At 40.9% G+C, this 22,701-nt stretch overlaps 1 protein-coding gene across 1 annotated transcript in view; it reads left to right on the top strand.

Annotated features, from left to right (window-relative positions):
- The first annotated feature begins 7,011 nt into the window (after positions 1-7,011).
- LOC131690864 (CD151 antigen-like) overlaps positions 7,012-22,701 on the top strand; it is a 185,851-nt gene continuing 170,161 nt past the window's right edge. Inside the window, exon 1 of the mRNA XM_058976937.1 lies at positions 7,012-8,379. The gene's annotated coding sequence lies outside the window, so the exon portion shown is untranslated. The remainder of the gene's footprint in view (positions 8,380-22,701) is intronic.

Genomic DNA, 22,701 nt, shown 5'->3' with positions numbered 1-22,701 from the left:
CTTGTTTCATGGATACGAGGTTTATTACTCATAATTTCAGGAACTTGGTCACGGTTTTCGTAAATCGTTCAGTTCACGAAATGGCGATCATATTTTCATGGATTTATGATCGGATTTTTCCGTGCAGGCACTACTTCAGTGGGGATTGTTCTCATGTTCTTTTTATTTTGTGTTAATCGTCCATGTTTTTTTCCATTGATGCTTTTTCTTGTTTGCTGTCCAACCTTCTCGGTATATCTGACCTGCTCAGATCTGCTGCAAATGTCGTTATCTGTTGTGACATGAACCGATCCAGAGATGTCGACCATAATGATTTACATCTCTTTACAACCACCTTTACAGGGTTTCTTATCCTTCTTGGCGTTAGTCGTTCCTATTTATTTGCTAGCTGTTACTGAGAATTTTTCGGCGGCGGTATTCCTCCCGATACCGATGACCATTTTCGCGGGCTATTTAGCTGTCAGTCACTCCGATGGAGAGATCATCGTCAATAAATAATAATAACGATATCTTGATTTTCTCTGACATCATACTTTTTCCTTAGATCACGGCCAGAATAACCCGTTGTATGTTTGCTGCCAGCTGTTCAATAGCGCTTTTCACCTTTACGACTTTAATATAAGTAGAGAAATGTTCAAATTAAAAATAAGTTTAAGTTTGTATAGTATTTTAGTTTGTACGAAAATTATTTACTCAAAGACAATATATTTAAAGCGAATTAAAAGTAATAATATTGATTGACTTTTATATAAAATCGACTATATTTAATAAAATAAAGAAAATTTCTTTTCTGCTTTTGTGAATAGCTACATTGGACCTGATTTTTTTATAGATATATGCTATTTTTATTTTATTTAATATGTAGTCACATTTTCTATTTTACTTTTCAACGACATTCAATTAACTAGAGATTACTGGGTAGGGGCAGGAATGAAAATTTAGAGTCATAGTACTCAAGCAATAGCAAGGATGTGAAGTATACAGACCAGAAAACTAGAAGTGGCAGGGTCATTAGAAACAAGCTAAAAATCTTAAATCTTGTCATCTGCTGGCAGGAGTCGAGCATAGGCAGCAGAACTACGAAACACTCAAGTCCACCAAAACGCCTCCTGGTAAAGACAAAAGTTGTCCATCTTTACCGTGAGAACGTAAGATCACCACTGAAAACCTGTCGGCGATTAGCATCAATGAAATTGCTGCTGTTCATTTGCTTTCTGCCTCGAATGCCGGGGTAGAATTTTATTAGACTACTGCCATTGCGCTTAGTCGTAGCGGGTTTGCTACATTGTGTAAGGTAGTGGCTGTGTCTACAGATGGATTCCCAACAAATGACAAAAGACTAGCCTGTAGGATATTAAGCCTGTTTCTAATGACCCTGCCACTTCTAGTTTTCCGATCTCTATATTTTACATCCTTGCTCTCATTTTCCCTATTTAGTAATCAATGTCGTTAGAAAGTTTAAAAATTAGCAAAAGTTTTGAAAGTAATAACTTTTCAACGAGCGAAAAGGGGCAGCCAACTTTAGTTGTAATTATAAATGCTACATCAGTACTACAACGCTAAATAAAGTTCACTTGTCTCTCGTTGTCTAGAAGTAAAGTTATAGAAGATTTGAAAAAAATTGTTGTTTATGAAAAAATGTACAATATCGTCGAAAATACTCGAAGTAAAAACAATTATGTGTTAATAAAAATAACTTCGTTGAATATATGCAACCCGTAGAAATGATAATTGAAAAAATATTTTAAAGAATATTTTTGGGGGCCATTCAAATATAACGAGCTATAACATTTTTAGCATTTTAGCCCCCTCGAGAATGAATATAGCGAACGTCTTTGGCTCGTTTTATCGCTTCTCCCACAGTGTCGATGCTGTCAAAATAGTCATCGACATAGTGGTTGTTCACTATGGCCCTCGACGCCTCTGGATAGTGTGAGGAGAATTCGTTTGCGTTCTTGTTTTTCACAAATTCAGCGGAACATGGGGAACAGGTTGATCCAAATGTAGCAATATTCATAACATATACCTCAGGATGCGCGCAAGGATCATTCCTAAACAATAATCGCTGAGCTTGTTGGTCAGCTTTTCTGATTCGCTGTTGGTGATACATTTGCTTCATATCACCTCCGAACCCAACTTCTCGTTCCCGAAAACGACAAATAACGGGTAGAGATGTGAGCATGTCTTATTCGGTAAGCAGCTGGAAATTTAACGAGACTCCACCCACAGCTGCTGCTACGTCCCACACTAGATGGAGTTTCTCCGGCTTCCTGGGGTTTATCACGATGTTTAATGGCAAATACCACACCTTGGAGGGTTTGTGTTCAAGCAATTCTTGGGACGTAGCTTTGTGAGCATATCCTTTCGCCAAATATTCAGCTATTGTGCTTCGCACCCTGTTGTACAGAATTTCGTCTTTTAGAAGTCGCTTTTCAAGTCCCTTCATTCGTTTTAGGGCTATGGCATAGCTGTGTGGAGAACTGGGTTCGTTCACCTTCCACAGCAACCCCGTCTCAAAACGATCACCGATACTAACCGTTGTACTATCCTAAATTTCTCTCGCTCTTCGGTTTTCGGACGATTCCATCAATAGCGCTGCAGAAACTCCTACCTCTTCCAAAGCATAATGCTCTTTCAGTAAGTCGTGCAGTTCTTGATTGGAAACGCCTCTACAAGAATGATGGCCAACAAACCCTTCTTTCAAATCGTCGCTCCGTACCGGACCATATACCGTACAACCCAGCTTTGATTTGACCGTTTTGGGCTCATCGGGGCGTCCAACTCGAGTCTCGAGTGGAGCGTATATGTGAAGGTCCTTTAACCCGATCAATATCCGAAGAACGCTTTGTTTACAATCCGGTACTGGCAAGTCTCGAAGATGCACATACTGATTTGCAACTTCTTTCAAATCAAGCGTCTGTTTCGACAGTTTCAGCTTCTCTACAGTGTGTGCGTCCTTAATCTGGAAGCGCTGGTTGTACTCTCGAGCTGAAATCGACAAATCCAACCTATGTGAGTCTTTTTCCACCAGAGAAACGCCTGCCGTCCATGTTACACGAAGCGGTTGAACGACTCCTTTCGTCTTCAACTGTTTTCTCAAAACTTTCTCAAGCAGCGTATATGAGGAACCTTCGTCGAGGAAAGCTATCGCATCTATCGCATACTTCCTATTGTAGAGTGTTACTGAGACCGTGCGAAAGATCACCGATTTCTGCTGGAATCGATGTACATTGCAATCAGCGTAAGCTTCTTCCGGGTGTGGAAGCGGATTGTGCGATTCACTGCAGCTGCCGACATTGCAACGAAAACTGAGTTTGCAAAGAGAATCCCCGTGATCATTCAAACAATTTTTATACAGACTCTATTTTCATATCGCCTCCCAGCACATCGCCAAAATTAATTTACAAAATTCGGGGCAGCTACGGATGCGGTGATTTGACCGAGAGCAGATTTTGCATCCTTCTACCTCGCACTGAGCATCACTTTCCGAAGCGCAATGAGCATTCAGGAATTCTTCGCACTCTTTCGGTTTACCCTTCCCGCTTCTTGGGTGATTTTAAAGTTACAAAAATCCTCCGCAATACAACGTGGCTTCGCTGGCATCCCTCACAATCTCCAACATAAAATCTGATAATGTTCGAAGAGTTAAGTGGTGCTCTCTTCTTTTGTAGCGCACTCAATCCATTTTTGTACTAGCTGGTAGTTTTTCTACCAACTCTTGGATCAGCATAAGGTGGTGCAAGTGGTCTTTTAGATCAGTTGCTTCCAAATAATCGATGAGTTGCTACCAGAGTTAAAAATAATCGAAGCTCTTTGTTGACGGCTGAAAATGAACCTGATGCGACTCGCGGTGAAAAGAAAAAAAATTCATTCAAATATCCATGTTATTCATTCAGTTGAATATCGTACAATATATTAATGTTGCTATTTATCTAGGAAAATGTTTTCAAATGCCGGTAAAGCATATGAAACAACAATCATCATCGCTTACATGGTGCCAGGGCCTACTTTGATGCATTTGATTCGTTGCTGCACGGGCGCTTCGTGTAATAATCGGAGACGAATGAAAATCTGCATGGATGAATGGGCGGTTTGTTCGTTTGACGTTTTCAGCTGCGCCACTGAATGTTGAAAATGAATGCGGCTGAATATGATCAATTTTCATTAAATGAATTTGAATATTTTTAACTCAGGTTGCTACACCGTCATACCGAAACCGATGTATGTCTGTATGTCCATCGCCTTCCGAACTTTGACCAATAGCATATTCAATAATTGCTCGGGTCGTCCGTACAGCATCCGAAGAGATTCGATGATCTTAGGCACGGCGTCTGGACAAAGCAGGCGACTTCGGACTGCTTCTAATGCTTGAACTTTCAAGTTCTCTTGCAACTGTCCCAGGTTTTCAACGTTAGAGAATCCACAAGCCTGGTTTGCCGTCTCGTACCTGGAGATAAACATTGGCCAATCTTCTGGTCGTCCCTGTAAATATTAGAAGCTTTTTGGCTAAAAACTGCCTGGCAGAAAGCTGGGCTCTCGTTGGCTCCCTTGCCCGAGTAGCGTCTCGCTGGGGTCGCGTTCGTATAAAGTGCTCGCTCTCCGCTTCCGACTCTGAATCATCATCGAGATTCGAATGGCTTTGAATTCCTGGTCTTCTGACGTTCGGCTGATTGTCATTCGTAGCCGCTCTCAAAAGAGATTATAACTACTAGAGGGAGTAAAGCGCTACTGTCTCCATGTATTCACGGACTGAAACATGGGGTCTCGTTCTAGCATATTGTATCCTATTACTTTGACATGTGTGTACCCGGGGCAATATGTGTCAAACTAATGGGCCTAGCATATATAAGAGCGAGATGATAAATTTTCAGTGTTAACAGCGACATGCGACCTCTAGTAGTTATAATCTCTTTTTCGCTCTCACATCTGCGACTTGTCCAGGCTTATCCAATGCACATATAGCTTGTATCCCTTCTGGTGAATTTGCGATCCGCCTCATTCGCAGCTGCTGCAATTTGCTAGTCAGTTCGGTTCTAATCCGCTGGTGCTGCTCTTCTTCTTCCGCAATCGCCATTTGCAAACTCTGCTTTTCGAATTCGCGCTCTACCTGCTGTCTCTTTTCGAACAGCTCTCGTTGTACTTCCAGCCGTCGTTTGTACAAGACCTTTTCCATCTCCATTTGTTCTACCTGCCTTTTCCGAGTTACCTCTATCTTTTGCAATTCTAACTCTTAGAACGATAACTTGTCTGTTTTCTCAAGCAAACTCTCCAAACCCTCGTCTGCAACAGTTGTAGAGTTAGCGCCTGGCCTTTTCCACTTCCTGCATTTTCTTTATCTGCCGCGGGAACACGTTTGCCGCATTTCCTTCATCCGGCTTACTTTTTCATTCTGGACAGCTACAAAAAAGATCACCTACCTCGCCACCAACTTCAGCGCATCCGAAGTGAAATTATCTTCGGCAGCAGTCACAGGTAACCATTTCATCCTCGGCATGGTCCGGCCAGTTATACACCGCGCAGTTGTAGCCAGTTACCTCGGTGTCATTGAGGTAAAAAATAAGTTTATTCATTTTTAAGTTTATTCGGATTAATCACAAACCGTTTTTATAGCAGCCGTATTCGCGCAGCTTTAAACTGTAATTAATAATTTTTATAGTGGTATACAAATGAATTAAGGATACATGAATAGTTTCACTTCTAATTAATCCCGATTTCTCGACTTGCCTCGACTGCGACACCGAATTCGATTTTTAAATCGTTTACATCAATTAACAGATTAAACTTCCCGGTTTTGTTTTCTTTTTATTTACAGATAACGGGCTCAATCTACGATAATCCTACGGTAAGTATTCCAATTCCTTTCAGGCACTGACGAATTGCGCGCGAATAAATATAATTCACCTGTAGGGCCTAATTTGCCGCTATAGTTAGCAGATATTCAATTACATCATAATTGTTTACTCACAATGTAAATTTAAGGCACGAGAACAATTTTTTTTTAAACCACTAAAACCAGCAATACTTTATTGAAAAAAAAACTAATCCTCTCAAATCACTTTTTTTCTTGTTTACCTTCTTTTCTTCCTTCTCTATCTTCCCATTTGACAGCTATGTTTTCCCCAGCGATCGATAATGCGTTGGCTCAAGATAGTCCTACAAAACAGGTATGCCCAATATTTCCTGCGAACTGCGGTGCTTACACACACATTTGGACATTTGTAAATGTTCTAGTATTGTATTGAGCAAGGTAAGGTACAAAAGGGCAGCTTCTAGCACTGCGATAGAAGAACCTATCTTGATCAAAATAGGTTATTCATGTTCCTCGACCTTAACAGTCTCAGAGAAAAATAATTTTGCGCTAGAAAAAAAATTTAGTATGAAACGGGTAATCGATATCTGATCTGAAATACAGCTAATATTTTAGTTTAAAGGCGAATGATAGCTTTTCCGTGCAGCAGTGGCAATCCCGAATAACGTCTTTATATACATAGATACCTGCATTATACAGCAAATTACATAGTGTGCGTTCAACCAAGACTGCCTAGCACACCACTTCGCCAATCATTGCCAAGTTTATCCTGCAGAAACGAAGCTTGCTTATAAAACCATAAAACCACGCCATCACCCCAAACCCAAACACCCCAGCCGAAGCTCCCGCGCCTTTGGTTTCCTTGCATGCGGCACGAAACCTCACCCATTTGACACGATGACATGATATTTAGCATCCGATACGATTTACTTTCCACTTAGTATAACGACTATCATCAAGCTATAGGCCAGAAATGACGCGCCCCTAGCTACCAGCAAGAGACTGGTTTGTGCCTCGGCTCAAGATTATCAACAACAAGCAAACAGCTAATAAAAAAGAGAACTTCAGAGAGCTGAGCTTACCTCCTTACGGGTGAAGAGTGAGCAGCAGAATGTTAAGCCTACTGAACTGTGAGCGCTGACTGATGATCGCGATCGGTTTGACTGTGTGAATCGCTCCAGTCAGGCAGTCGCAATCGAGCGGGACGTGAGATCGCGCGCATGTTTACAACGGAAATCGGATTCGGTCGTTCGTTCGTTCGTTCTTGATTGCGTCGCAGGTTGCAGTTATCAACAAACAGTGGTGATAAGGACCGTGCGCACACGTGGTTGGTTAGGCAGAGGAGAGGAAAGTTTAAAAAACGAACTGGTTTAACGGGCAATTTGTTTGCGCTTTGATAACATCTTCACTGGTGTTGCTGGTGCCAATCAAACTGTGGTGATTTGTTTGCCTGTGCGTGTTGGTTCTGTTGGAACCGTCAGGGGAGCGCTGGTGGCGGCCGATTGGTTCTGGTTTCAATCCAAACAAAATTTATTTTAGCGTGTTGTTTATGACGACTCGTACGCGATTGAGTTCGCAGAGTGTTAGCGAGAAATTTACATCCGCGTTTTTTTTGTTTCGTTTCTATCACTCTACCAGCTCCAGTTTTTCGAGCGTTTGATTTTCGGCCAAGTGTTACTAAAATAGATAAATAACTGCCAATCCGGACGACTGGATATTTGTGTATTCGGGTTTTTGCTGCCCTCTTGGCGCACTACATCGCGTCGGCTTTCGTGCGCTAAAACCCGCACTGCATGGAAGTATGAAATCGCGTGGCCTTGGGCAAGCAGTTGCCAGTGCCACTCCAAACCACCAATCCGAGAGGGTGATTTATTTGCACCAAATTGTGTTTTAAATGTTATCAAAGCAACCGGACAAATATTGAAACAGTGAGATAGAGAACGCTGGCGCTAGTGACGCGCACACAGGATCCGAACCGAATTTGCATACACATTGGCCGATTATAAGTTGGCCACGGCGCGTATTGGGCGCGATATCGAAACCCGCCCGCGCTGCCCATAAAAAAAAGCATCATTAAAATTCTGCACCACCACAAATAAACGGCAGCTCAGCCGGACGCCGAAGGCAAATGAATCGTTGAAAAACAAGTGAAATTAATGGTAATTAAACATCAATTCGGATCGAAGTGTAAATTTGCTGCATGGTGATGAGGTTCGGGGGAAAAAAATCACAACCGGAAAATATTCAAATTCCGGTGCCATATCGGTAGCTGCCGCGCACACAGAGACGACACACCCCCGCAACACACGGTCGTGAGGCGAAATGGCTGATGAGAAAGTGTTGTGAGTAACGAAATTGGCAGAACGAATGTGGAAAATTTTAATATGTTTAATTGATGGGAAAGCAAACTGATAGGTATAATTGGTGCTTAATTTAGTCGGTTCTGATTATGCTGCTCGGGTGGGTTGATGCCTTCAGTGGAAAGTGATGTGAGGTTGTGTTTTTCGGAGGTAGACAGTTCATTTTGCGGTTTAATTGTGCAGGAGTGGACGCGGTTAATTGTTCGAACAGTAAGTATTTGATAAAAAGAATTTTGTTAATTTCTATCCTGGGAGTGACAACAAAAAAAAACGTTTTATCTAACCTACCAAATCACAATGGTTATATGGGTATTATATTGTTTGTCTTAAAATGTCTTAAATTCAAAAATTGTCTAAGAGAATTGCACAATTGAGTCATTAGAAGTAAAATGAAATTTTTCTTTTATTTCTATTAAACTTATTTTCTAAAGGTATTAATAAGTATGCCCATTCTTTAAAAGTTCAGGTTATTTAATTGAATTTTCACGGAAATGAAAACAGGCGGTAGTTTAATTTTATAAAAATATATATTTATCTTTTTACAGAAATAAAAAAAAGTATTCTAATTGTAATATTACTATATTAGATATTTTTTACAGTATGGAAAAAATAAAAATTCAAACAAATACTTTTTATCGCGAGAGCGAAATATTTGTCGCATACTGCGTCCGGGGGTCATTCAATACTCTCTTGTTTTGTTGTCACAGTTAGCTCACCATCGTTGAAACTGGCTTGGTACCCGCGATCAAATGTTGCTTCTTGAACTTACGGTTGACTAGTGTAAACCTGTCATAATTGTTATTACATTCCTTTCCAATATCGCTTACAGTTGATTTTGGGGTGCTGGATGCTTCTATTACGGTTGTCATTATTGTATGAACAGCTACTACAAATGTGGCCACAACTTTTGGTTCAGTGTGGTTGAAATGCATTCTCCTCTGCACCTTCCGCGCAAGGTTGTCCATGATGTGCTGTCTGATTATAGTTCTTGCACGTAGGAGTTTGCCCCTCATGGGTGCATAGCGTAGTTTGTAGTTCAGTGAGTTTTGAGTTTTATAGTCAAGTAGGGGACTAATCACAAATTACGTTACGCAAAAATTGCCTAAAATTGACTGCCCCTCCTCCCCCCATGTAACAAAATGTCACAAATTTTTCATCCCCCCTCCCATATTACGTGACAAATCCATTAATTTTTTTTTCTTAGGTAAAAACGTTCTAGTTTACTCCCCCTCATATGTCACAATTTGTCGTATACCCTCCTCGCCCCTAAACCGTTACGTAATTTATGAATGGTCCCTAGGAGGAAACTGGTCTTTCGACCCACATCCTCTCTACAATACTACTGAGTTAAAAAAAGAGTTCTAAAAATTAGCAACAAGAAAATGTCATCAAGTTAGCGTTAAAATACATTTCAACCCGTAGTGTGAACGTAGTAATAAGAATACCCGGCAAGTAGTGTCTCCAAGCATCAGGTGTAACGCATTCTACTTCTCCGTATTGCGACATGTAGTTTGCAATTGGCTCAGGAAGGTACGAGGTGATAGGTCATGTAGCCTTACATCTATATTGTCACTGTCAACAACGTATTTTAAGTGGTTTTGCACAACAAAACGCTTGACTTGGGCTAACGTGTTGAATGATATAAATACTGCAATGCGAAGATGATGATACTGAAGGTATGCGACTTCCGTAAGCCTAAGCTTCATTTTCACCTGCAGAAAATATTCCACTTCACAAAAACTTGGTCGTATTGAACAAAATTTGAAGTAAACAGCCGCGGTTGAGTTGAAGTAGAGCTTTTTTGTGGACTTTACGCATGATGATAAGAAAAATCCTATTTTCCTTTGTTCTGAAGACAATTCAGGTTTGACCCCGACAGAAGTAGTAAATAGACTGTTCCTTCTCATCTGTCTTGATACTTAGAAGTATCTGACAAGTGTATAAAATGCTGATTGCGAGCTCGAAGCAACTTCATTATCATGTGGAATAATTAACTTCAAGATAATCAAAGTACGGTAGTTTATATGCTGCGGGCTTGGCGTATCATTATTTTTTATCCAAAAAATGCCCAATTTCAAAGAATCAAAAAACAAAGTAAGCCTAAGTAGATTCATGATATGCAGGGTAATTTCAAGACAAGTGTAGTCCTACTGTTCACTACGAATTATTCCTGGCTAGATCTCAAACATATGAGACCAGCGTGAACTTTGTAAGAAAAATCATAATCGATAAACATTTGAGAGACTAAGAACAAGAACGGGTTAAACAATTGCTCTAAGCCCAAACAGTTTACGTTTTATAAAGAGTAAAACTAGTATAAATACCAATAAGAGCGAAAATGGTATAAAATACCCTCACTGCAAGACATGGGTTATATCAATATACCATAAGATGAGAAATATTAATTACTTAATCATTCGTTACGTAATTTATTCGTTGCGCATTTCAAGGATTTCACGCGCTGGCGAATATTTTTATGGTGCCCATATTGTGAAGAATACCTTGCATCAGCTGCAGAAAGTGAAAAAAATCAAGAACTCTTTTCTTACCATAACCTCACCTTACAAATATGGTGACGATATTTTTTTGGGTCACCTTATCGAACCTATAGAGTGACTCATCTCTTACTGACCGGATATTCCTAAAGCATATTGTGTTATGCTATATTTCACCCTAAGGATATATTGTGTTGCCTAGAAACAGGCGTAACTTAGTATGAAGTGAAATATTATTGATAAAAGCGATTCTATTTTGGTTCAATCAGAGAGGTTTAAACCTTAGGGTGCGGAATCGAATCCAGGCTAGCTGCGTGCCGCTGAAGAAGCTGCGCTTTAGTCACTGCAAGAGAAGCGATTTTGAAATCAAATATCAAAATAGTATGAAGTGAAATATTATTGATAAAAGCGATTCTATTTTGGTTCAATCAGAGAGGTTTAAACCTTAGGGTGCGGAATCGAATCCAGGCTAGCTGCGTGCCGCTGAAGAAGCTGCGCTTTAGTCACTGCAAGAGAAGCGATTTTGAAATCAAATATGGCAGTCTCCGGTTACCACAAAGCACTGAAAACCAGCATCAACATGGGTGTCATTTGAATGGGGAAGCTCAGTAAATGACGAAAATTGATGATTGACGCCGTTCTGAAATCCATGAAATAGACAATACGTTTTTATCTTTTTTTTAACGACTATAAGCAAGTTTTTTCTTTTTTATGTTTTACCGACATTCAATTAGCAAGGAACTGGAAGACAGGAAGTATTAAATATTAAGAGCCATACACACTCAATTCGGCTCGGCAATTTCCCAACAGCCGTGTAGTCAGCAAATTTAGCAACTGATATCTCAGTAAAGTGAGATTTGTTAGCTAACTTTTTGCGAAATATTTTCCGAATCTCAGCTATGAAACGTCACGTTTACTGAGATCTAACCAAAAAAATTGTTTACTGAGATCTGAGCTGTTGAGATTTTGGAAAAAGATGCGAAAAAAGCTTAGATTCGGAAGAAAAAATTAAGTGTGTAATACTCAAGGAAGAGCAAGAATGGGAAGGAAGAAGGTTCAGAAAAGCGTGGAATTGGGTCATATTAGCAAACTTTTAAAAAGCAGACAATGCGTTTATACACCCAAAATGTTATCCATGAATACTTCCCACATCGTAAATTGAAATCGCAGACGGCAGTGGTATTTCATTCTTGTTTTATTCTTGTCACTCTAATGAAGATGCTATACCTTTGATTTGAAACTAAGTTTGTGAATATCGAGTCAGTCATCCCTAAGAAAAGATAGTAATTTAAGCTTAGGAACTACATCCCCCAAGCATCCGGTACCGTCGGACGTTGTCAAAGTGACCACGCAGAGTTTGATTGGACATTAGTTATTTCGTACGACAAAACTGAACAATTAAGAACTCGTTTCAGCAAGTTTTGCATCATTTAGATTTACATGGGACTTTCTTGAGCAACCGCATTCTTTAATCCGTAACTCCGGAACCAAAATTCCAAACTAAATGCATGGCAATGTTTCCTATCATTTAAGAATCATATTGTGCGCATTATTTGACACCTACACACACAAACGGACACTCTCCAATGAGGCTACAGGGACGATAATTTCGAGGTACGTCGACCTCTTTCCTACCTCGGCACATGTGTAAGCTATGGAGCTCCTCTAGGTCGTAGTGTAGTTCGACAGTGGGCTCTGTTGAATGTCCACAAGAAGTTACATAAACCCGCAAACAACAACAAGCGATGGGTGTATTTTAGGCTGTCATACAGAATGATGCCTAGATCTTTCGTTGGGTCAAAGCATTGCAGCTGAGTTCCAGCAATGTTATAGTTGTTGACAAAATATTTCGAACCAAACTAAGAACCATTATATTTCTTTCTCAACAATTGTAAAAAGTATCAAAAGGGTATTGTAGCCCACGTTGCCGGGACCGGACTATTTCACGAGTAAGGACAAGTTATCTGTGGATGACGGTTTCAAACGGAAGAAGTTGTCTAAATTCGCTTCGATGCATCTGATTTGGCAGGCTATATGCACTTGTGGCAAACTTCGGAACACCAAGGAAGTGGCGAAGGCCGAAAAGTAAATTATGAGAAAGTGCAAAAAACATACCGGAAATACAAGCTCTCATGTAGAGCGTCAATTGCAAATGTCGAGCGTTTTACTGCAACTCCTTTCCGCCAGAGAGTTGTCACGTTTCAACAATCAAAGTTATTCGCTTATTTCAAGCTATATATAATGTAAAATTCTATCCAGCCAGTCCTGGGATGGCATGAAGTTTTAAAATAAGAATTTATTGAATAAACGTATTATTGTACCATCGGTTTCATTGAAGATTGATCATTGTTTAAAATCTTATGTTCAGTTCCGACTACTTTGGTTCATTCGGCCTTGTATCCTTCAGCCAAATGGCCATTACCTAATGATCATTACGTTTGATGGCTATTCGGCCAAATGTCCATCGGCCTAATGACCCAGTATTACCACATACTGACCCAACGGTTTCTCCACTGATGAAGTGCATGCCGTGTGCAAGTGTGATGCGGCATTGCCGCATAACCGAGAAGAAGCATCCGATGCGGCCTCCAAGGATCCGCCAGTCGAAGTGACCGTCAACCGTCAAGTCAGGATTATGACTAAATATATTTCAAGTTGCTTGAATTTGGGTCGCCAGTCATAAGGCCCCGTACGCTAGTTGCCTGCACATATTACACGATTAAATACAGTCAGCGAGTTCGACGAAGGCATCAATGTGGTTGGCCTCTTTCAGGTTCTGTGCCTAGTATAATTTTAGCTAGTCTAAGTTCCAGTCGCCATAATGACCCATTCGGCCTAATGACCCATTCGGCCCAATGACCCATTCGGCCTAATGACCCATACGGCCTAATGACCCATTCGGCGTAATGACCCATTCGGCCTAATGACCCATTCGGTGTAATGACCCATTCGCCGTAATGGCCCATTCGCCGTAATGACCCATTCGGCGTAATGATCCTTTCGACGTAATGAACCATTCGGCGTAATGACCCATTCGGCGTAATGACCCATTCGGCGTAATGGCCCATTCGGCGTAATGGCCCATTCGGCGTAATGGCCCATTCGGCGTAATGGCCCATTCGGCGTAATGGCCCATTCGGCGTAATGGCCCATTCGGCGTAATGGCCCATTCGGCGTAATGGCCCATTCGGCGTAATGGCCCATTCGGCGTAATGGCCCATTCGGCGTAATGGCCCATTCGGCGTAATGGCCCATTCGGCGTAATGGCCCATTCGGCGTAATGGCCCATTCGGCCTAATGACCCATTCGGCCTAATGACCCATTCGGCCTAATGACCCATTCGGCCTAATGACCCATTCGGCCTAATGACCCATTCGGCCTAATGACCCATTCGGCCTAATGACCCATTCGGCCTAATGACCCATTCGGCCTAATGACCCATTCGGCCTAATGACCCATTCGGCCTAATGACCCATTCGGCCTAATGACCCATTCGGCCTAATGACCCATTCGGCCTAATGACCCATTCGGCCTAATGACCCATTCGGCCTAATGACCCATTCGGCCTAATGACCCATTCGGCCTAATGACCCATTCGGCCTAATGACCCATTCGGCCTAATGACCCATTCGGCCTAATGACCCATTCGGCCTAATGACCCATTCGGCCTAATGACCCATTCGGCCTAATGACCCATTCGGCCTAATGACCCATTCGGCCTAATGACCCATTCGGCCTAATGACCCATTCGGCCTAATGACCCATTCGGCCTAATGACCCATTCGGCCTAATGACCCATTCGGCCTAATGACCCATTCGGCCTAATGACCCATTCGGCCTAATGACCCATTCGGCCTAATGACCCATTCGGCGTAATGACCCATTCGGCCTAATGACCCATTCGGCCTAATGACCCATTCGGCCTAATGACCCATTCGGCCTAATGACACATTCGGCCTAATGACCCATTCGGCCTAATGACCCATTCGGCCTAATGACCCAATCGGCCTAATGACCCATTCGGCCTAATGACCCATTCGGCCTAATGACCCATTCGGCCTAATGACCCATTCGGCCAAATGACCCATTCGGCCAAATGACCCATTCGGCCAAATGACCTATTCGGCCTAATGACCCATTCGGCCCATTGACCCATTCGGCCTAATGACCCATTCGGCCTAATGACACATTCTTTCGTGACGTTATAACGATTTGACGAATCTTCATTCGACAAATATGTTATAACTGATTTAGCATCAAAAGGCTGAAAATCAAAAGGCCGAAAAAAATAAGGCGAAATTTCAAAAGGCGAAAATCAAAAGGCCTAACGCTAAAAAGATCGAAAAATCAAATGGCCGAAAACTTAAAAGGCTAGAACTCAAAAAGCCGAAAACCCAAAAGGCCGAATCTCATAAGGCAAACTTTTTTTATTATTCGAATATTTCACATTGTATTCTTCCTGATTGATTAATCGCCTCATGTTTGAGTAAATCGATCAATCGCGGATCGCACGGTTACGTACGAAACATTTCCAATACAAATGAAGGATTAATGCTCTAAAAATCCACCAAACCCTTTGTCAAATTATGCATTCACTGCGATTTTAATTCAGATTCGAAGAATGCTCGAAAGAAGGAATCATCCCCTATGTTTGAGTAAACCGGACAGCCAAAGTGATCACAAGTGTGCGTGCAAGAGTTTTTTGGCATACAGATTCAAAGAACTGCTCATATTTGAAAGAAGGAATCAATCCCTATGTTCGAGTAAAGCGGGAATACGAACAGTTATGCAGTTGTAAGAAGCTGGCATGTAGCTCGAATGTTTGAAAATAACGGCAACTACCTAAATATTTAAATAACTTTGAATGAGTTTGTTTACCAATAGTACTAATATTGTACTTGAACCAAAATTAATTGGATTATTCTTATGTACCAATTAATAAAAAACATTTACGCCTAATGTGGCTACGCAACATCGATTCAAGTCGCGTTCTGTCCGACATCGCTGTCGCTCCGTCGGACTTAAACTAATTTATAGCCACTATGTTTGAGTAATCCGGGCCATCACGTGGATCACAGGTTTGCTTGCGAGGGGCCGCCAATTCCGTATATAATTCGAAAGAACAGCTCATGATATAAAGAAAGATAATAAGGATAATTTTAATTATTGAAACGCTGTATGGAAAACCAAAACTCATTGGCGATCATAATAATAATGGCCAAAACTAAACGTACGTCTGGTGGATCGCAGTTTTACACTATACTATACTAAAACGTAAGTCATGGCCAAGTATCCATAATAGCAAATATGAACAAGCATAAAAATTTCAAAAATGCATCTCAAAAGAACTGCCCATATTTAAAAGAAGGCAAAATCAGTTATAAAATGTATTCACTCGAAATATAATCAATATCAGGTAATGGATAATAACACATTATTATCATTGCTTTGTTTCGTCCTATAAAAAAGTTTGCCTTTCAAAATTCTGCATTCTGAAAAGTTTGCCTTTTAAAAGTCCGCCTTTTGATTTTTCAGGCTTTTGAATTCGGCCTTACGTGATTTTGGCCTTATGATTTTCAGCCTTACGGCCTAGACCTGTTATAACGTTATAAAATGAACGCCTACATCAGATTCGGAAAGTAGACAAAATTTCACGAAAGATTCAATCAACAAATACTGAATATACTAGAATTTGATGATTTGACTTTTATTGAAATACGTTGAAAATTATATTTTGTGACGCGTTGTAGCGTCACGTTACATTATCGATCATAAAACAATCCTCTTCCAGTATATTCAGTTACTGTTGATTGAATCTTTTGTGAAATTTTGTCTACTTCCTGAATCTGTAATAAGTTTTGATGTAGGCATTCATATGATAAAGCTATAACATATTTCTTGAGCGTTTTTTCAAAACGTCATATCTGCAATGAGTTACTCTCTGTTTATACTTTCTCTTTCGATTTTTACGGCGTCACTATAACACTTTTCACTTATTTTACAGTACAGATCGAAAGACGGTGGTTTTAACTAGCATATTATGCAAAGAGCTGAGGGATAAATGTTAAAGTGACCGAATTATTAACAGAAGAGAAAGTAAACAAAGAGAGTAACTCATTGCAGATATGACGTTTTGAAAAAACGCTCAAGATTTGTCGAATGGAGATTCGTCAAATCGTTGTAACGTCACGAAAGAGTGTGTCTAATGACCCATTCAACCTAATGGTATTCAGTTTACCGGCATTCTGCCGACCTAACCGTTTTCGGCCTAATTCAGGGCCGGCGGATAATGTGGGTAGTATAGGTAGTACTACCCACTCCAGAATAAGCGAGTGGGTAATTACCCACTCGAAACCTTGGACTAATTAACTTAAAATCTGCCACAAATATATTCGGGCGCATAATACGCGCGTTCGAAATCCTCAATGTACCAAGATCCCATTTGCACAAACACATCACAAGTGATTTTATGCGAATGTAATGCAAGCTTGTGTACTGCGAAAATTCGACAAATATCCAGTACTAAACCACTCACACTATACTTGTTTTACTACCCACTCGGGAGAAAAGTGTAACGCAGGCCCTGGCCTAATTAAAGGGGGGGGGGGGGTCTTTGATCAGGAGTGTGTCCCGCATTTGACCTGAAAACGTCTGGTCATTTTAATTAAGAGAGTTCTTTAACCTTGCGGAAGTCACACTAGTGCACCTAGTGCACGCTGCTCTGAAAATCTAGCGAAATCGTCTTAGCGCACCAACGACTGCTCGTTCTGTGGGTCATTTGCGCAACTTTCGGAGGGTTAATCAATCCAACGACACAAACGTGTCCGATGCCCGAAATTTGATTTGAGCAAAGCCATAAGAATTTGAAGTGTCCTACAAAATGTCGCTACGTTCTCTTTGGTTTCCACATTTAAAATGAGATCCAGCCCATGATAGAGAAGTGAAGCATTTTATAAGCTAATAATTCATTCAAAATATAAATCCACGCATACTACATTTCAGATGGTTAATCAAAAACGAAGAACACAAGCACATTATTCTTTTCAGTTATAATTGGAATCGAAATTTTGCAGGAGGCGACCGAAAATTAATTATCACTGAAAACCTTTTCTCACGGTGCTGCTGCTACTTTCGATGTGAATTTATCGACCTGCATGCGATATTCGATCCCCAGAAACGAGTTGATTTATTTAAATTCCATCACGCACCGCTATACTCTCTAAAGTACAGTATTTCACGCCTGTCGGCAAGTGAATCCGGAACGAGTTCCTATCCGATATCGACGTAAAAGTGTCCGAAATCACCATAAATTAACGATCCAAAATAATCACGTTTCTGGTGTTGGGGCAAAACACGGCACCGTTTGCCACTTTTGCGTGCAATCCCCACGTCCACCGAAGAGTGTTTGCAATCGATCAACTCTCAAAACAGGTCATCGATGCCCGCGACGACCAGCCACAACAGCAGCAGCAGCAACAGCATCAGGTTGGTTCGACATTGATGTGCTACTACTGCATAATGTTACTGCACCAGCAGCCGGTGTACTTGCAGAGCAGCCTGAAACTGGATAAGCTTTCAGGCTTTGCCAGTAACGAAACGGGGAAGGGGGCAAAAATTAATTTATAATTCACATTTATTTTTCAAACTCACCGATTAGCCCTAGGTGAAAATGAATCCAACCGCGAGATGGTTGCTGCAGTGGAAGGATGTGTTTTTTCGCTTTCTGCGGTGCATCCTATGGAATCCTGATTCTGGTTGAACGTGACATGGTAAAGTGGATTGTAGAACGTAGAAACAATACTGATGCGAGTGAACAGGAATTGTACTTTAAAAATACTCTAGAAAGATGTATTGTTGTATTTTGAAGAGCTGATACAAAGTTTAGATCTTTAGAATTCTGGGTCACCCTCAATTTACATACTTGTCCTCGTACGACGATTTGTCGGTTGATTCTACAACACAATTCATCATTCATCGTTGAAAGTCAATTCGAGCATTGCATCGAGATGGCCTGCCTCCGGTTACGGTATCCTGCGTGGTTTCGGAGTTGTAAGGCGTCACCTTCCCTAATGGGGAGGTGGGAAAGCGTGTTTCCGAAAGTGAATGAAAAACAGCCAAACCTTTTTCTCTATCTTTGATCTGCTTCAACCAGTTCAGGCATCCACCCGGAGAGCGTCAAAGCATATTCCGCAGGCCGCCAGGAAAGTTGAATGGAAAAGTTAAGTTGTTTCTGATTTATGGCTATAAAATTGATTCCTACAGGAGTCGAAGTTGTTTTTTTTCTGTCTCTCGCTCTCTCTCATACACACACTATGTTCACTTGAAGCCGTACAAAACCACGAAAAGTAGAGTAACCTTGCATGGAAACCGGAAAAACAACCGATGAACGTGCTGATGATGATGCTGATGGTGCTGATGATGACGGTAGCTGATTGGATTGGTAAGTGGTCACTTGCAGCACCAGGCTCGCGGTGGTTTGTTGCAATGCATCGTCCACTTTTATATGGCATTCACGTTTGCTATACCGCTGCGGATCAATCATTCATGTGCAGTTGGTTGGAAAAATTGACCAATCCGTACGTGTTCGGTGGGTATTTGCTTGATTTGACGGATTGAAAATTGCACCGAAATAGGAACGATAACAGATTTTGAATGCGATTGCCTAGTAGTACCGAAGTGTGACGTTTTTTGATCGAGTGCCATTTTTGGTGTCAGTAGCTGCCTTTTGTTTGTTTTGTTCACTGAGAATCAGCAGCTAAGTTTGACAAAGCAGGCGGTCATAATTTCCGAAAGGAAAAGTAGACTTTTCTACGCTGGACAGTTTGAATTGCTTTGAAGCGAATTTTCTATTGATAATCGTTTTTGAAAGGTTCATTGCGAGCTAGAGCTTGAGCTTGTGCGATCACCCCAGGCAGCTACTTCGTTATCGATCTGGACTAACTGAAGTTGAACAGGGAATCAGTAGAGTTATGCTTGGGAGTTGCGAAACATCTTTCAATGTGCAAATCCTGGTAATCCTAAAGTGTTTATTGATCAATATCGGCGCCGGCCAGGTCCGAACGTAGATCGCGAAAGGAAAGGAATTGAAAGGTTAGTCCGATAACTTGCTTTTGCTAGACGCCGTATATACTACTGCGCACTCCACAAGTATCACGGGAGGAGGATATTTGTTAGTAAGTATAGAAGTTAAATTATACTTCTTCTTTACCGATGCCAGAGAAGTGACTCCACACCCAAAACTAGGCCCTAATACTTTTCGCGTAATAGAAAAATATGTCCCAAACGATATTAAGTTTCTTGCTAAAAAGGTATTAAGACTCGAGGTCAGAAAAGTAATAACAAATACATATATGTCCGCGCTGTATAACATTCATATGGAATACATGATTCTTTGCGTTTGATTTGTTCTTATACTATTCATACACATTCGTCGAACAGTCGTATAACGTATAGCATGCCGCTTGTCAATGTATTGTGAAATCCTACATTATTCATGTACGAACGAGCGAGCGCTTATAATATCATCAGTTTAGCTTGTACAGTGAAGTAAAGTTGACTAAAGTTCTCTACACACGGCTGTTCGAACTTATTATCAAAATTCATTAGCGGAAATGGTGTGATCGATTTCAGGTGTACGTCTAACTCCCTGTTTCGGAAAAACCACTTACAGTGACATAGCTACGTTACACACCTGCACTTTTAGAAAAAAAAAAACAGTGAACTCTCTCGAACTCCTTGGTATAATCATTCGGGTATGTGGACTATGCCGAATCATTAATCTAGGGGTTGGGAAAAAAAGTTAAACACATGTTGAGCAGATTATACTAAAAAATTTAATTAACCAGCCAGGTTCAATATTTGTCAGTGGTATTATTTTAGAGGTTTATTTGAACTGCACCAGTAATGATTCTTATCGTTCGTTGTATATATCTAGTATTGGAATATTACATCCACGTTTTTTCACAACGTATCCGGCATCTTGATCTGCGCCGCCAAAACCTAACGTGCTAGCAGTTGCTCTTCATGGGCAAGAAGCTTCACGTTCAGAATATGAATCGTCTGTTGACATTCTACCTATTCCCAGTTCAAGTCTTTGAAAGAGTTCTATGCTACTATTCTATTGTACATGGTTGCCTGTTAAGTTGGAGTAAAATAATTAGAAGCCATGAATATTATCTGTAAAAGGCGTTTTGTTACCTGCATAGAGAAATCTGCATTGGTAAGGATAAAACCAAAGGCAAACACATTCCGCATACCCCACGAGTAGTACTCCAAGTGGTCTATCGCCAAGTGAACCATCGCCGTGCAAAGTACCTCCCCAGCTATTCGTCTGGACCGGGGTGTTCATACGGCCGTTCCGATCTCTTACAGATGTTGCACTACTATACTTGGTTCTTGAATGCAGGGTTAGCAACATGGGCGCGGACGAAGTGCTTGCTTTTTCATTGCCGCATCACATTCGTTCTACAGCTCACCGATGGCACTACTAATGTCGATAACCTTCGATGCACCCGAACCTGGTCAACTTTCGAAGCTGTACGAATCTAATCTATTGAGTGGAAAGATGTTGCCTTTCGTCAAACACTGTACGTAGAGATAGAAATGTAAAGTTGTTGTGGGGATTACATAAGATATCATATGCGGACCTGAAACGCAAACGTATTGAACGTGTAATGAAAAAGATGGGTGGGTAATGTCAGAGACATAACCGGAGTGAAGTAGAATACACTTTAAACCGGTAAATTCTGCTCTGGAATAAGCAATTTCTATACGATTTTGTCGACTTTAGCACATTCATAGTTTATTTGGAGTATTTTTTGAATTATCAGTTGACAATTTGCAACATTCTTTGAAAATATTGTTGAACTTTTATGAATGAAGGCACGCAAACGAGCGTTTAACCGTCGTCCTACTACCAGCATCAGAGAAGTAGCAGATCAGCATTTTTCGCTACATAGCCTGTACCAAACAGACCGCTCGTAAGTCCACCGGAGGAAAGGCTCCCCGCAAGCAGTTGGCAACGAAGGCCGTGTAAAAGTGCCCCAGTCACGGTTGGCGTTAAGAAGCCTCATCGCTACCGAACAGAAACTGTCCCCCTGCGAAAAATTCACAGCTATCAGAAATCGAGCGGGCCTAAATTGTGACCCAAAATAAACCACAAACCAACAAGTTGTTTTCAGGACCAGCCAATTATAAAGTATTATTATTATACATGAAATTTTCCATTGCCTTACAACCTCTTTCCTCCCGGCTTGAATTACTATCAATCTTGATGATGCTGTGCGACGGGGGCACTAGTTTTGATTTTTTTAGCTGTGCTGTTTTCAAGGAAGTTGTAATTGAATTCAAAATAAAATAATTTATTTCTATTGTCAGAGATGGACCTTCCAACGAAAACTAGTCTGGCTCGCTTGGAATCGAATTGTATGAACCAACCACTGCTTTCACAAAATCTGTTATTTTCAGTAATTGAACATTCTACACAACTAGTCACAACTATTTCCAATCAGCGTAAAAATCGAAGGTTTTCATTCAGTACAATAGCAGATTTTCACTTTTAGAAAAACAGGCAAAATTCTGGCCGAAAATTTTGAAACGGAGCACCTATATCGAAACGTTAGAAAACGTTCGATTTTTATAAATTGAATCATTACACTAACCTGTCTACAAATCACACAAATAACTTTTTTTATTTTGTGCCATTCTACTTGAAAGCGACGATATTGTTCACAAGTGGCTCACTTACCATCCAACGCTCTTGGCAAGCCACTTTCTGATGCTTGTAATAACAAAACTTCAATTCGATTCTTTGTCGATAAATTGATGGCCCTGAAAAGGGTCTTTTGTTTGGACAGTGTTCGGAATTTACTTGGAGCTGGTGTATATGGTAACAGTTTTGGTGCCATCTGAGACGGCGTGCTTGGCCAACTCTTCTAACAGCAGCAAACGGACGGCGGTTTGAATTTTGCGGGAGATGCTGCAAACGAACTGCTGCATGCTGATGCTGGAAACGAACTGAGCGTGAGCAACAGCATGT

This window comes from Topomyia yanbarensis, chromosome 3 (genome assembly GCF_030247195.1).
Source record: "Topomyia yanbarensis strain Yona2022 chromosome 3, ASM3024719v1, whole genome shotgun sequence".
Lineage (NCBI taxonomy): Eukaryota > Metazoa > Arthropoda > Insecta > Diptera > Culicidae > Topomyia > Topomyia yanbarensis.
This window is presented reverse-complemented; position numbering and strand designations above follow the sequence as displayed.